General features: G+C 36.1%; 1 pseudogene; it reads right to left on the bottom strand.

Annotated features, from left to right (window-relative positions):
• Positions 1-3,303: 3,303 nt before the first annotated feature.
• LOC101594604 lies at positions 3,304-4,212 on the bottom strand (annotated as a pseudogene).
• Between the last annotated feature and the right edge of the window lie 9,754 nt (positions 4,213-13,966).

Below are 13,966 nucleotides of genomic sequence, written 5' to 3'. Positions count from 1 at the left end.
CATCACCCCCTGGCCAACATAAGGTGGACTACAGCAACAGGAGGGTGTGCCAAACACTGGCATGGGGAAACTGGCTATAAAGCCCATAAGCCCGCCCCCAACAATACACTCCCTCCAGGAGGCATTAATTCCCAAATATCCATCAGCTGGGAACCTAGCATTCAGAACACCTAGGTTTATGGGGGACACCTGAATCAAACCACCACAGCGTTAATTCTCAAATCTCCATCAGCTGGAATCTATCGTTCAGAACATCTAAGTTTGTGGGGAACACCTGAATCAAACCAGCACCATGTCCACTTAGCAAAACAACAGTAGCAGGTTCTGTGCAAGGGTCTATGACCTCCCCAGCAAGTGGACTTTTGGCCAGGTTTACAGAGCAGATCTCAAATCTGATAAAGTCATTGCTTATGCCTATAACATTCATAACTATCACCCCAGTGAACACATCTTCAATGAGCAGTAGGTTATTGTGGTATGGAGCATCCAGAGCAGTGTAAGATCATTGATGAATTTTTCCTGACAGTGTCCTGCACAGAGGTGTCTGGCACTATGAATGCTAACCAGCAGAGAAGAAGCTTCTAGCTCAGTCTTGGTTTGCTCTCTATGTCCTACAACCAAAGTGTGGTGTGTTTTTAGTAATAGGGACTTACCAGCTGCTTCTGGTGGGCAACCAAGAGCAACAACAATAGCCTATATTGTTGGGAGTCTTGTCAAAGCAGGACCTCGCTTTATTGCTACAAGCAATTGCCTATATAGTGTTGGGAACGAAGGCAGGGATTCTAGGATGGCGGAAAGGTAAGGGCCAATAATAAACTGTGACTATTGAAATGATAATTCCATCTCCTGTGCGAAAGCAGCAGGCCAGAACCATTAGGCGTCTGCTGAGTCCCAGGCAGATCACCAAACTTTAGCTAGGCTCAGGAAGTTCCACTAGGCTTCACACCCTGGCCTTTCAAGGCCCAACAAGACTCAAAAAGGTTTTTGTATTTTGGATCTTATCCAAAGTCAATGACAACAACATCTATGATATAACTACATTTGAAAGGAGATTCAAATCCCTTCTATTAATCTAAAAAATTAAGGGGAATCACAAGAAGATGTTATTCTCTATCATTCCCTCATCAACTTTTCAAATATTTGGAGAGCTTTGAATTTTAGACACAGTTGTTACAAAGATGAGCTGATTCGGGAACAGAGGTTAAGACATAGCTTAACTCTCCAATATCTAGATTGAAATGAGATACAGGGTGACAGGGCGAGGAAAAAAAAAATAAATGGCAATTTAGAACCTATCAAGGTCAAACCTGATGGGCAGAGTTTATCAAACATCAGGTTAAAACACACACACATGCACGCATGCACAACGCGCGTGTGCACACAAACACATATACACACACACAGAGAGAGAGAGAGAGAGAGAGAGAGAGAGAGAGAGAGCAGATACTGTGTTCTCCATAGTGCTTGTCTACAGGGGTTGGGTTACAGCTTTTCTGTTCTTTGTTTCCAAAAAATATAAAATCAGATTTTAGTGATTCTATTTCTAGAAGTTTATAAGAAAACCTTAGGTGAGTGAAGAAAACAAATGATTACAAGAAACCTATTATCTGCACTTATTTTATAGAAATAATCTGAAACTATTGTTTCAATACATATGGCATTTTCAAGCTTCTATCCACTCTCTTCTCTAAGAATGGCTAGCACAATTTGCAGTCTGTGTTATGTATAATGTCACTTACATTATGTTAGCTAATGAAAGCTAGTGCTAATGATAAAAAGATTATATCATTAAAATCCTCAGGTATTGTCATTAGAAGTATTAAGAAACCCAAAGAAATTCATAACTTTTCTTACCTCATGTGTTCTTGTTTTTAACTATCAGCAGAGCTTTAGTGGCAGACAAGAAAGATTTACTTCTGTAATTTTCTTCAAACTGTTCATATATCTTTCTTAAGCCATAACAAGAACCTATACTGTTGCTGGTTTTATGAACAAAGCTATATTCTTGTCATGCTATATTTTATTGCTAATATATAAAACTTTAATGAAGTTACGTCATACTGTTTTTTTGGTAGACCATAAGGTTTACTAGTCTGTTTTCCTTTTCATACTATGTCATCAAGGGACTATCCAGGTAAAGAAGTTGTCTCCATTTTTCAAGTAACAGGTAAGATTAAAATTATATTTTAGATGCTAGTGATGTGGCTTAGCAGCTAAAGCATTTGCCTAAGAAGCCTAATGACCCAGATTTGATTTCCCAGAACCCATTTAAGCCAGACTCACATGGTGGTGCATGACTCTGGAATTCACTTGCAATGAGTAGAAGCCCTGACAAGCCCATTTCTCTATATATCTCTTGTAAATATATAAATATAAATAAATAAATTTAAAAATTTTATTTTAATTAAGTTGCTACCCAATTTTACCTCTGAGTTTACTTTGGATAGCAATATTGACTTTAAAAAATACAAGCAAATCATTATTCCAAAGCTGAATATTGTAAAACTGTGTATATAGTTATAATGTTATTTATTTTATGAAATATACACAAATTTTAAAAGTCACAGAGATAAACATCAATATAAGAGCATGATGTCATTATGTGGCTTATTGTACATTTTGACATTAGAATTTCTGAGGTTATACATATATAACTAGATTTAAAAAGGTAAAACCTATTGTGTAAAATAATACTAATTTCAAATTATTAATTCAGAATATTTTATTAACATTTTAACTATTCCATAGGTTTTAAGTTCTTGGGAAAATCAACATTACCTTGTTTGTCTAGAATTATACTGGGCTCTAGTTCAGTTGTCCCTATAAAGGTAGAGAAAGCATTTATATGATCATATATTGTTCTAATTAAAATGAAATCTCTCATTAGATTATCAGATTTTTTTTTCTGAGTATCCACTCTTTAATGCACATACTGATATCTGTATGTTTGCTTTTCAGTCATCCAATTTTTTTTTAATTTTTTATTTATTTTTTTGAGAGCGACAGAGAGAAAGACAGATAGAGGAAGAGAGAGAATGGGCGCGCCAGGGCTTCCAGCCTCTGCAAACGAACTCCAGACGCGTACGCCCCCTTGTGCATCTGGCTAACGTGGGACCTGGGGAACCGAGCCTCGAACTGGGGTCCTTAGGCTTCACAGGCAAGCGCTTAACCGCTAAGCCATCTCTCCAGCCCCAATTTTATTAATATGTAAGCCTTTAGTCCCCCAAACCAGGGCCAGTTTGTAAAACTGGGCCATTTAACTTTTTAATTTTTTTTTTTTTGTTGTTGTTGTTGTTTGTGTACAATTCCATCAATACTTCTCTTGATGATTGTAGATACTAATGCTGCTTGGCAATATTCAGAAACATTGTAGTCATGGTAGTTTTCCTGATTGGCTTTGTAGTCTTCAATAACGGTCAGGAGTTAGGTGTGTGAGACGCTGTCAAACCAGCAAGACTGCATTTATGCACTGGTCATTTTCAGGATTGTTGGTAACTTGTGCGTATTTCCCCCAAATAACCTTGCCTCCTTGTGTCACCAGGCCCAACTCACTCACATTCAATTCAATAACTGTACCTTTGGTAATTACACCTAAAGTTGTATATAGTGGTGATGAGGGATTCTTTTTCACACCAAGTATTGGCAGGCAAAAGGTGGCTTTCAGCTCAGGATGTGTTACATGGGCCTTCTTGAAGCGTAAGCCCATCGGCCTAATGAACCTTTCATATTTAGGAGGTTTTCTTGTAAAGCCATCGCCAACGAAGCAGACTTTAGTAACCATCCTCTTCCATGCCTTCTTTTTTCTTTTTCCTGTTCGAATAACTTTTAATACTTCTGTTTCTCCCTGGGCACGGACTTTGGGCAAAGGGACTTCCCATTTTCCCGCTTTTGCTTAATCATGTTGGAAAGTACTTTTGCTCTGGACTGTCCTTCTCTGTCCAGCAGATAGGCAGGGACTGCTCCCTGTGGAGTCTTCTCATCATCCTTTTGTTTGGTGTTTCTCTTTTCATGCATTTTGATAGTCTTCTTCATTTGTATTTTCTCATCATGGCGCTGTTTATGGTAGAGCTTAGCCTTCAGACCAATCATTTTTTTCGCCTTCTTTGAACGTTCATGAGCCTCACGACTTTCGTTTTTTCTCTTTTTCTCATGGGAATGCAAACGATATCCATAGCGTTTACGGTGTAATTCAATATATTCATTCTGTGGCATGGTGATTGCCGCCGAGCCGCGGGGGGCAGCCTCCGCGGCGCGAAGGAATTGTCAGCTTTCGGGTCTTCAGAGCCCCACGAGCTGACTTCGCGCAGCCCGAAAGAGGAAAAGGAGATTATCAGATTCTTGAGTAGATGGATTCAGTAATATGACAGTTCAAAAATCTTCCTGTGCATGACTATGCTTAGAAAAGAGTCTATCTATTGTCAAAATAATAGTATGAGTGGTGACTCATAGATGGTACTAATGTTTATTCAGTGATTAGCTACTAAATTACTTAAAATTCAAATAAATGAACACTGTCTACAATGCCGATTTTATAAAAGCTTCTAATCTTGACCGGTCTATTATTTGGCTATCATCCAGGGTGAATTCAATCACTTGTAAGAAACAAAAATGTAAAATAAAGATTATATAAATGGTGAAGTGTACCTGAATGTGAATTATCATTAGATTATCCTATGTGATATAACAGAGATAAACTGAAAAATATTCCTGACTGGACAGTATCAAAGGAGAATGTATAAATTGTGTATGATGGCATATGCCTTATCCTAGAACATAGAAGGGATGGAGATATTTTTCACCATCCTGACTCATTTCCTCTGAAGATACATGTAGTAGGACTACTGATACATCAGCATTTCTGTGTTTAATTCTCTGAAGAAATCTCATGACGTTCTCTACAATGCTGTATTGATTTATATTTCCCCCACAATGTGTACACTTTTATCAGCACTTACCTTTATTCCACTTAGTAATAATACCATCATTTGTGGCAACATAGTTGGAACTGGAGACCATACAGGTATGTGAAATAAGCTGGCTATAGAAAGGAAAGTAAAACCTAGTAAGAGCTGACCTAAGATAATTGTCCAATGGCATGGCAGTTTCAGTTTATTCTGGGAATGAATAGAAAGAGGCTAATCAGCTAGTATTAAGCAAGTTAGATAGGACTGAGAGGTCCTGGCATGCTATCACCCATTATAGATAACAATAATGTATTATCACGTAGGAAGCTAGGAAAATGGTTTTATTAAAATAGTGTTTGCCTTAAATAAATGATAAATGTGGAAATTTACGGATACATTTAACCTATGCAATTCATATATGCATCAAAACATTACCTGGTAATATGTACAACTTTGATTTAATATGCACAAATTTAAAATAAGAAAATGTAGTTTTCTTCCAAAAGATGATGAATGTATAGAATAAAAATAAAGGAAACTTTTGGGATGGAGGTAAAACAGGATGTGGGGAAACATATAAAATGATGGTAAGTGTACAAATTAAGAAATTCAAGTATACATAAAGACACTTAAAGTAAGGAAAACAATGAAGGAAGCAGAAATTAATGCTTGAGCAAAAGAGAGGTAACTATGAGATGCTAAGTAAAGGTTACCACACAGATAAAGTACAAAAAAACAGTGTTGGAAATGACGTAAACAACATATATCAGTGCAGTCACATTTTAATTGAGAACTTTATTGTATGAGCATGTTACATACTGGCCATACCCACTGGGTTGTACTCCTATGTTCTCTCTCCCAGACACCATTCCTGGAAGGACTCTCCTCAGTGGGGTTATGGATATTCACATAGCCAACTCTGACTTTATGTTCATGGTAATTCTCCTGTCCCAGCCTCTTGAGTGCTGAGCTTATAGTCATGACATACCACGCCTAGCTGGAGTAAATTTTTATTGTTATTATGTAGCTTTTACCTGAGCAATTTGAGGTGACAGGTAACTAGAGATGCTGCCTAGAAATACTAAACTGGAATCAGAATCATTCAAATTCAGATATTGAATAAGTACTTGTAAAATATAAATCAGGTATACGAATTAATAAAAGAGAATACAACCTACTAGAAGAAGAGGAAACTGTGTTAAGCATTCCAACAATCCCCAGGTAAAAAACAATATATTATTACAACTTCAAGTAAAGCCTCAATAAACTATGTCATAGAAGTTAATTAATCAAATCTAAATTTTATATGGAAAAGTGATTTTGAAAGGAATAAGGAAGATTTCTAAATGCTAAAATGGTAAAGTTGTTAAAAATATATAGTTTTGTATACAAGTTTTAGTAACTTGAATACTGCACTATTAAATAATTTTTAAAAATAGGAAATGAATAATATAAGAATACATGTATAGCTGCTACATAATATGAATATTAATCAACATGAAGATAATAGTTTGTGGTAGTTCAACAGCTTTCTATATATAACAAATAAAAGTTAGTGATGCAATTCTACTTTATATTTCATTCTAAGAGGACTAGTGTTAATTATAAAGGAAGAAATTGTCAGAAAACAGACATGTTAGTGAAAATAGTAAACAATTTTTTAACAAATAGTATGAGAGGTTGCCTTTTAACATAAAGTTGAATAATTTTTCATTTGCATATAATATGTAGTAGTGAGATTATAGAGCAATTCAACCCATTGCAGATGGCTTCACTATGGAAAATTGATTTTCCACCATTCCATCATGAAATCCAGGGTTAATTGGAAATGTAAGATGAATAATTCACTTCTGTAAATGGCTGTCATTCCATTATTATGTGTTTAGGTGAAGTAGATCAATTCTTGAAAATTTTTCATAGTATTTCATTTCTCTAAGGCTCTATGAATCCTCAGAGTGATTCAATCACATAATTTTAAAAATATTTTATTTTACTTATTTATGAGAGAGAAAAAGAGAGAACGGGCATGCTAGGGCCTCCTGCTGTTGCAAACAAGCTCCTGACAGATGCATCACCTCGTGGATATGGCTTATGTAGGTCCCTGTGTACTGGACCTGGGTTCTTTGGCTTTACAGTCAAGCTCCTTAACCACTAAGCCATCTCTCTAGCCCCATTGTGTTTTGTTTTTGAATGAAAAGGAAGGCTAGGTTAGGCTACATTTTAAACACTAGAATTCTTCCTGAAATCCTTGTACAGATTGGCTACACACTATTTAGACTGGGATGTTTAAATAGTTTAAAATCATTGTTCACAAAAGTGAAGAGTTGCTATTTTCAAACATTATGACAAATTAATCTTGGTAATCCATAGAAAAAGAACAAATAAGTTACAATGGGACTTATGAGTTAATTTGTATGCATTTGTTTAATCAAGCAACAAAGAAGAAAGTATTGAATTAATAAGATTTAGATAGCATATTTGCTTTCTCAGATATAACATGTTAGTATTATATTTCTATTGTAAAAATCCCTTGGTTTGGTTTGTATGTTTCATATACTGGCATTTTCAGGTGAAAAAAATCATGAGAAATAGAGTCTTCAAGAAAACAACTCATAACTCTTCAAGGGCAAGGCTAATCTTTGATTTTAGATGTTTTAGTAAAAAGCATTACCAAATGCTCAGGCATCATCTCCTGAGAATAGTGTCAAGTACCATCAATACCAACAATTATAGCACTAAGAAAAATGAAAAATATGAGACACAAAGAGAGAGAATACATTTATACATGTAGTAAAAAAAAAAAAAAAAAGTTAAAATTAGCAGAAGTGTCTAAAAAGCTGCAAGCATAACAAAATAAATAGTTGAAAGTTTAAAACAGAAACATAGGGGCAGAATACTGGGGGAGGGTATGGTCTAAAGGGAGGAGATGGAGAAAAGGAAGGTATGGGAGGAAGATTAATCAAATTTTAAGTTTTTGAATAAACCATATGGGAACCTACTTGTTCATTAGCCAATAATATGTGTTAAGAAAAGTGATTTGGGACAGAAGTATCTTATGGATGTGGATAATGTTTTGCTCAAAAGACATATATTGATATTAGAAAAACTTCAGTACTGGGGTGGGATGCCTTCCAGTGAGTTGTTGTACAGGGAAGACCCTTATGCCCCCAACGAGTACAAAGCATTGCCGAGGTTCTTGCTTGCCCTCCAGAACTGGATGGTAAGCCTCTATTGCTGAAGACTCCACGTGCTTAAACTTCAGGATAATGAGACATCAAGCTGGAGATGAGCTGGAAGCCTCCTCCTTATTGACTAGTTGTCAGGATGTTGGAAAGAGCTATGCAGTACACAGTCTTTGGGTAGAGAACATTTATCAATAGTGTTAACCAGAAGTGGACCCTCAAAAGCTTTATGGCTGACCAGCGAGGTAAAACATACCAACTGGTGACATGTCTACTATGGGAGAAACCAACTGCTCTTTGGTTGGACTTGAGGCCCACTCCAAGGGAGGAAATTCCTGCCTGGTATTGAAAAGCTAATGGAAAGTCTATGGCCTGGAAGGTAACAAGCCCTCAGGGGAAACCACTACTATTTTTAGCTAAATGTATATATTATGCCCAAAAAACTGCCCTCTTGATATTTATGCTTATTCCAGATATTAATGCTACTCTCATCTTTGATTAGAGACGCTTCTCTTTTCAGATCACAGTGACTACTGGGGTGAGTAAAAGGTTAATCAAAGTGTAAATAAGTGACCAGTACTAAATGCAGTGTCTCTATCATAACCTTAAGGGCTCAGAAACCGGTACAGAAGAGGTAGTGGAAAGAATTTAAGTGTCAAAGGAAGGGTAGGGATGCTTACAATATAGTCTTCCAGACATAAAGTGGCCTGGTTCCTTATCACCTCACAGTCACTACACAAGATCTGCATAATAAGAGAAAAAATGATGACATCAAAATAGAAAGCACTAGTTGCAAACAATAAGGAATTCAATGGAGGGGGATTAGAGAGGGGTAAAAAGGATAGTAGTGATAAGGGATTATGATATTATATAGTTTATATTTATAAAGTTGTCATAAAATTTTAAAAAATCAAATAATATTAAAACAATAGAAATCAAAAGTAATTGAATGCAATGTATAGCCTTAAACAGAAATTAATGTAAAATATGTTACCAGACTAAGAACTTGAAACAAAAATAAAATTGTAAGAAACAAGTTTCTAGGAAAATATTAATCAAGACAGAAAAATATTAACTAATATTTTCAATAATAGTTAAGGGTTTTTAGTAAGCATTTCTGAAGAATTTGAGTTTCTTTAATAAAATAGAAGACTATGTGGTGAAATTAACCATTCAAAGTGAATTATGAGTAAAATTTGAAACACCTAATTAATACTAGAAATATAGAATGAATTCATTTAAATGCATTCTTTATACTCATTAATGAATGAAAGAACCACTAATATTTTAAAACTGACTAGCATACATTTGAAGAATTGTATCCACATAAGTAATTAAAGGTAATATTTTTAGGGAAAGATTTCTGTGTTTTGTCATTTAGAGACATAGACTATAAAGTCTGATGTTCAATTTTTAATCTTACAGAAATTATCTGTCTTACTAGATAAAAATCTATTGAATCTACATGTTAGACTCTGTTTCTTCAGAATTTTCAAGTAGTTAATTCAATATAAAATTCATCAAGGCATCAAGCTCAGCAAAGCAAACACTATACACCATTTTTATATATTTTCAAGTCTAGATAATTCTCTGAGCCCTGTATGCCATAAATAAGTATAAACAAAAGAGTAAGACAATTTCTACTGTAGAAATAACAAACATCATAATGTCAATTGATGGGAATGTAAAATTGCCTAGATATAAGAAATCATAAGTTATTAAAGATGTTTCAAAAAATTGGAAATCTTTCCAAGGTATATGCATGCATTAGTTATGAAATATGTTAATTTCAAATGCTAATTTTCAGCCAATCTAAAAATTCTCAATAAGTTAATAAGAAAAATATGCTGTTGTTCACAATAGAGGGAATGTTTGAATAGGGATGTGAAAACAAATACTGAATGAAAAAGCACTGATGATGCATTTCCTGGCAGGCCAACATCAGAGAAGAACCTAACTTGTGCTCAGAAATTGTTTTTCTTTTTTTGACAACATATTCTCCTTAGGCTATCCTTGAAAAACTCATATGCCATCAAGTGAATAGATTAAGAATGATGGTGTAGGGCTGGAGAGGTGGCTTAGTGGTGAAGGTGTTTGCCTACCAAGCTAAAGGACACAGGTTTTATTCCCCGGGACCCACATAAGCCAGATGCACAAGGAGATGCATGTGAATGGAGTTCTTTCCCAGAGACTAGAGGTCTTGTCATGCTCATTCTCTGTCTTTCTATCTGCCTCTTTCTCTCTACCCCTCATAAATAATAAATAAATAAAATGATAAAAGAATGATAATGTCGAAAAAATTGTTACATACAAAAGAACATATTTAATAACATTGCAAAATTGTTCATAAAAATAAAGAAGTAGGAAAAAAAGACTTCCGGCAGTTGTTGTATTGCCAGAAATGAATGAATGAAAGCTGCATATACACAAAAGGGTAAATTTCAAAAGAAAATGGTGAATTTAGAGGGCTTCAGATTCATGCATTTTATATATATATGATATTATGAAATAATATTCATACATGACATGTTCAACAGGTCATAAACCAGCTACTTTCAGAGAGAAAGAACAAGTGACAGGGAATAAAATGAACTTCAATTATGTCCATATCTCTTTATTTAACCTATTTACTTATTTATTTAGAGTGAGAAAGAAAGAGGAAAGGAGGGAGGGACAGAGAGAGAGAAAGACAGAGAATGGGAGCACCAGGGCCTCCAGCCTCACTGCAAACAAACTCTATATGCATGTGCCACCTTGTGCATCCGGCTTATGTGGGTCCTGGGGAATCAAACCAAGGTCCTTTGGCTTTGCAGGCAAATGCCTTAATGCCACTAAGCCATCTCTTCAGCCCCCTTTGTTTTTTAATTATTTTTTTTAATTTTTAATAAATTATACAAGACATCCTTTGGTTTACTTTAACTTAACCCTTGTGAATACTTCACAAAAATATATACACAGAAGCAAACAAAACTATACAAAGTAAATATCATGAAGAAAAAACAAGTAGTCAGAAGTTGAAAGATGTATAAGTTGCTAAGTGGTTGATGAGGTTGTTTGCATTATCAACAGGGGTCACCAAAAAAGCATCTTCAATATAACAAAAGATTCTAATTATTTTTAACCTGAAAGATATTGTTAATCTATAAAATGGTTTGGGTAACTGCATTGAACAGCACAATGACCAGTATTTATTGAACTCAAACTATTTACTGTTGTAACATTTAACAAAAACACTATGAGAGCTAAGTATAGTCTTTGACAATTCCAACAAAATAAGTTGTATGTTGAAAAAATAAAGCTGATGAGCAAGATTCATCCATTCTATATATTGTCTTTCAAGTTCCAGAGAAAGAACAGCACAGGATTGTTTAAAAGTATACAACAAAAATTGTTCATATTATAATGTCAAGTTCTGGAAACTGCAAATACAAATAAATGCAAATAAAGTTCAATAACAGTCAAATGGTCATATTCCTAATGAGGAAGAAGTTACAGTAAGAAGAGTCTGTGATCCAGTTAAACTCAGTTGTCCATAGAGAATGTTTTTTCTTGTCAGTTGATTTCATACTTCTTTTTCCAAGAGACAGCAAAACTTTAGCAATTGGATATATTGAAAATATATTTTCAGAGTTCAAGATACAGTTATAGCATTTTTTTGTGTGAAAAACATCATATGTAAACATCATATATAAAACTCATAACTATAGAGTTGTATGTATTTTAGTACATTGATAGGCTGGGAATCAATCAAAGTTATCTACTTGTCTCATATTATTCTCATGTCAGAAAGAAAAAAATCATTAATGCTAAGAGACAATAATGAAAAAAAATGTAAATCTTAAGCATATTTATGTTGAAATGCCATAAAGATTGCTTCATATTGAACATACGCTAAAGAGAAATTAGGCATAGTACCATGAAGAAATTGTAGATTGGGTTTTCCGGAATCAAAAGTAGCCAAAGCAACCTAAGAACAAAATTAAATGGTATACCTCCTTCTTCACTGGTAAAATCAGGCACTTAAATGGGTCTTATTAAGTTTTAATATAGTTTATGTATGATTAGAAATTGATGGTCCCTTGTTAAAGTTTAACAGTGACTAAATCATTTTACTGGAGTCCTATAATCATTAGGGTGTCTCAGCCAATTCACAAAGAATCAACTTTAATGGTGAGAGTTTCCTATTGAGGCAGATTAGGAGGACTCTAAATCCCCAAGGACCTTCCACTGTGAGTTAGACACTGTTGAGATGGTTCATTCATACTAGATGCTTTCTCAGCTCTCACTGATGGCTTTGCTTTTTCTTTAAATGAGAGAATCTGTAGGGAGCGACCCACTGGGACATTTAATTGTCAGCTGTCAGACTATGCATGATTGGCTACAGATGCAGCAGTCAGAGTGGAACTAAGGGCTTGCCTCAAGGCAGAGACACAAGCTGGATGTGGAGCCACATCAGTTGACCCCCAATGCCTGAAGTCCCACAGTTCCATGGGTGAGTTGCAGTCTCAAATTCAGTACCCCATGCCCTCAATTTTGCAGCAGCTGTCAGGCAAGTATCCTCACCCTCCTTTGAGCTGTCATCAGTGATACCACCAGCTGTTCTAAACACCCCAAAGCTACTCAGGGCAACTGGAATCCAGATTCAGATACAGAGAGGAAAATGTAATTCAAGTAAAGATGCTCCAGGAGGCCTCACTGCTGTTGTGAAACCCACAGAACTGAGGGGCTTTAGTCACTGCTGTTCTAGGAACACTGTGATGGCCCCAGAAACTTCACTCTGCTTGTGATAGCTCCAGATGACTTTTACACTCCCTTGTCTGTGGCCTCCAGGAAGCCCTGTTCCTGACCTCCTTTCCCAGTCCTTGCTGTACCTGGGAGGACACCACCTTATCCATGTCAGCAACTGTGCATTTGTGATTGGCTGCGAAAGGCCCTGTCATTTCCTGCCTTCCAGGCTTGGAGGCTTTCCTCCTTTTACCACTTCTAGTCCCCTGTGGCAAAGTTAGACTCCAGTTAAACCTCCCAAATGATTTTATCACTTGCTTTTAGTTTTTAGCATAGAGTGAGCTAAACTGATTCCAAAAAAGAACATAGATTTCTGAAGTTATCAGCCCTAAGCAAGTCCTGTAGCCACAGCTTCAGGGTTGCTTAGGAGTTTCAAACAGTGTCTGGGAGCAGAGACTGGATGCCATGGAGGGCATAGACGGCCTGAGACAGAAAGAGACAAAGGCCTCAGACCATGGAAGAGGGAAGGATTGAAACACCTGAGCCACAGAAGACAAGAGAACTAGACCCGAGACTGCAGAGGAGGGAGGCTGAAAACATCTGAGACTGCAGGCCACAGGAGGCCAAGAAGAGCAGAGATTACTGAGCAACTATAACCTCAGGCCACAAGGCAAGTTCCAGAAAGACCCCAAGCACCTCAGTGACTAAGACCCATTGGCCCTGACATCCAAAGTTGCAGCAGTAAAACTAGCTGCTGGGAGCTGGGCCCATGGCCCATTATGAACATTCAATAAGCTTCTGATATGGGAGGCCTTGAGTCACATATCTGGGGATTTAGACACCCAGAGCCATACTTCTCTGGTTCTCAAGGCCAAGCTCTCTGCCTGGGGACATTCAAAGGCTCAGAGCTACCAATATGAAGGAAGCTGCTATTTCCACTCAAATAGTGCAAAAGTGAGTGACAAGTCACTCAATAGAGCCAAGGAACCCTCAGTAGATTTGTGACAATATCACTCTTTCCCTACCAAGGTCATGTATATGTGTTTTATTCATACACACACACACACACACACACACACACACACACACACACAATATATATATATATATACATATATATATATATATATATATATATATATATATATATATATG

This window comes from Jaculus jaculus, chromosome 6 (genome assembly GCF_020740685.1).
Source record: "Jaculus jaculus isolate mJacJac1 chromosome 6, mJacJac1.mat.Y.cur, whole genome shotgun sequence".
Taxonomy (NCBI): Eukaryota; Metazoa; Chordata; class Mammalia; order Rodentia; family Dipodidae; genus Jaculus; species Jaculus jaculus.
Note: the sequence above shows the minus strand (reverse complement) of the source record. Positions and strands in the feature narration are given on the sequence as shown.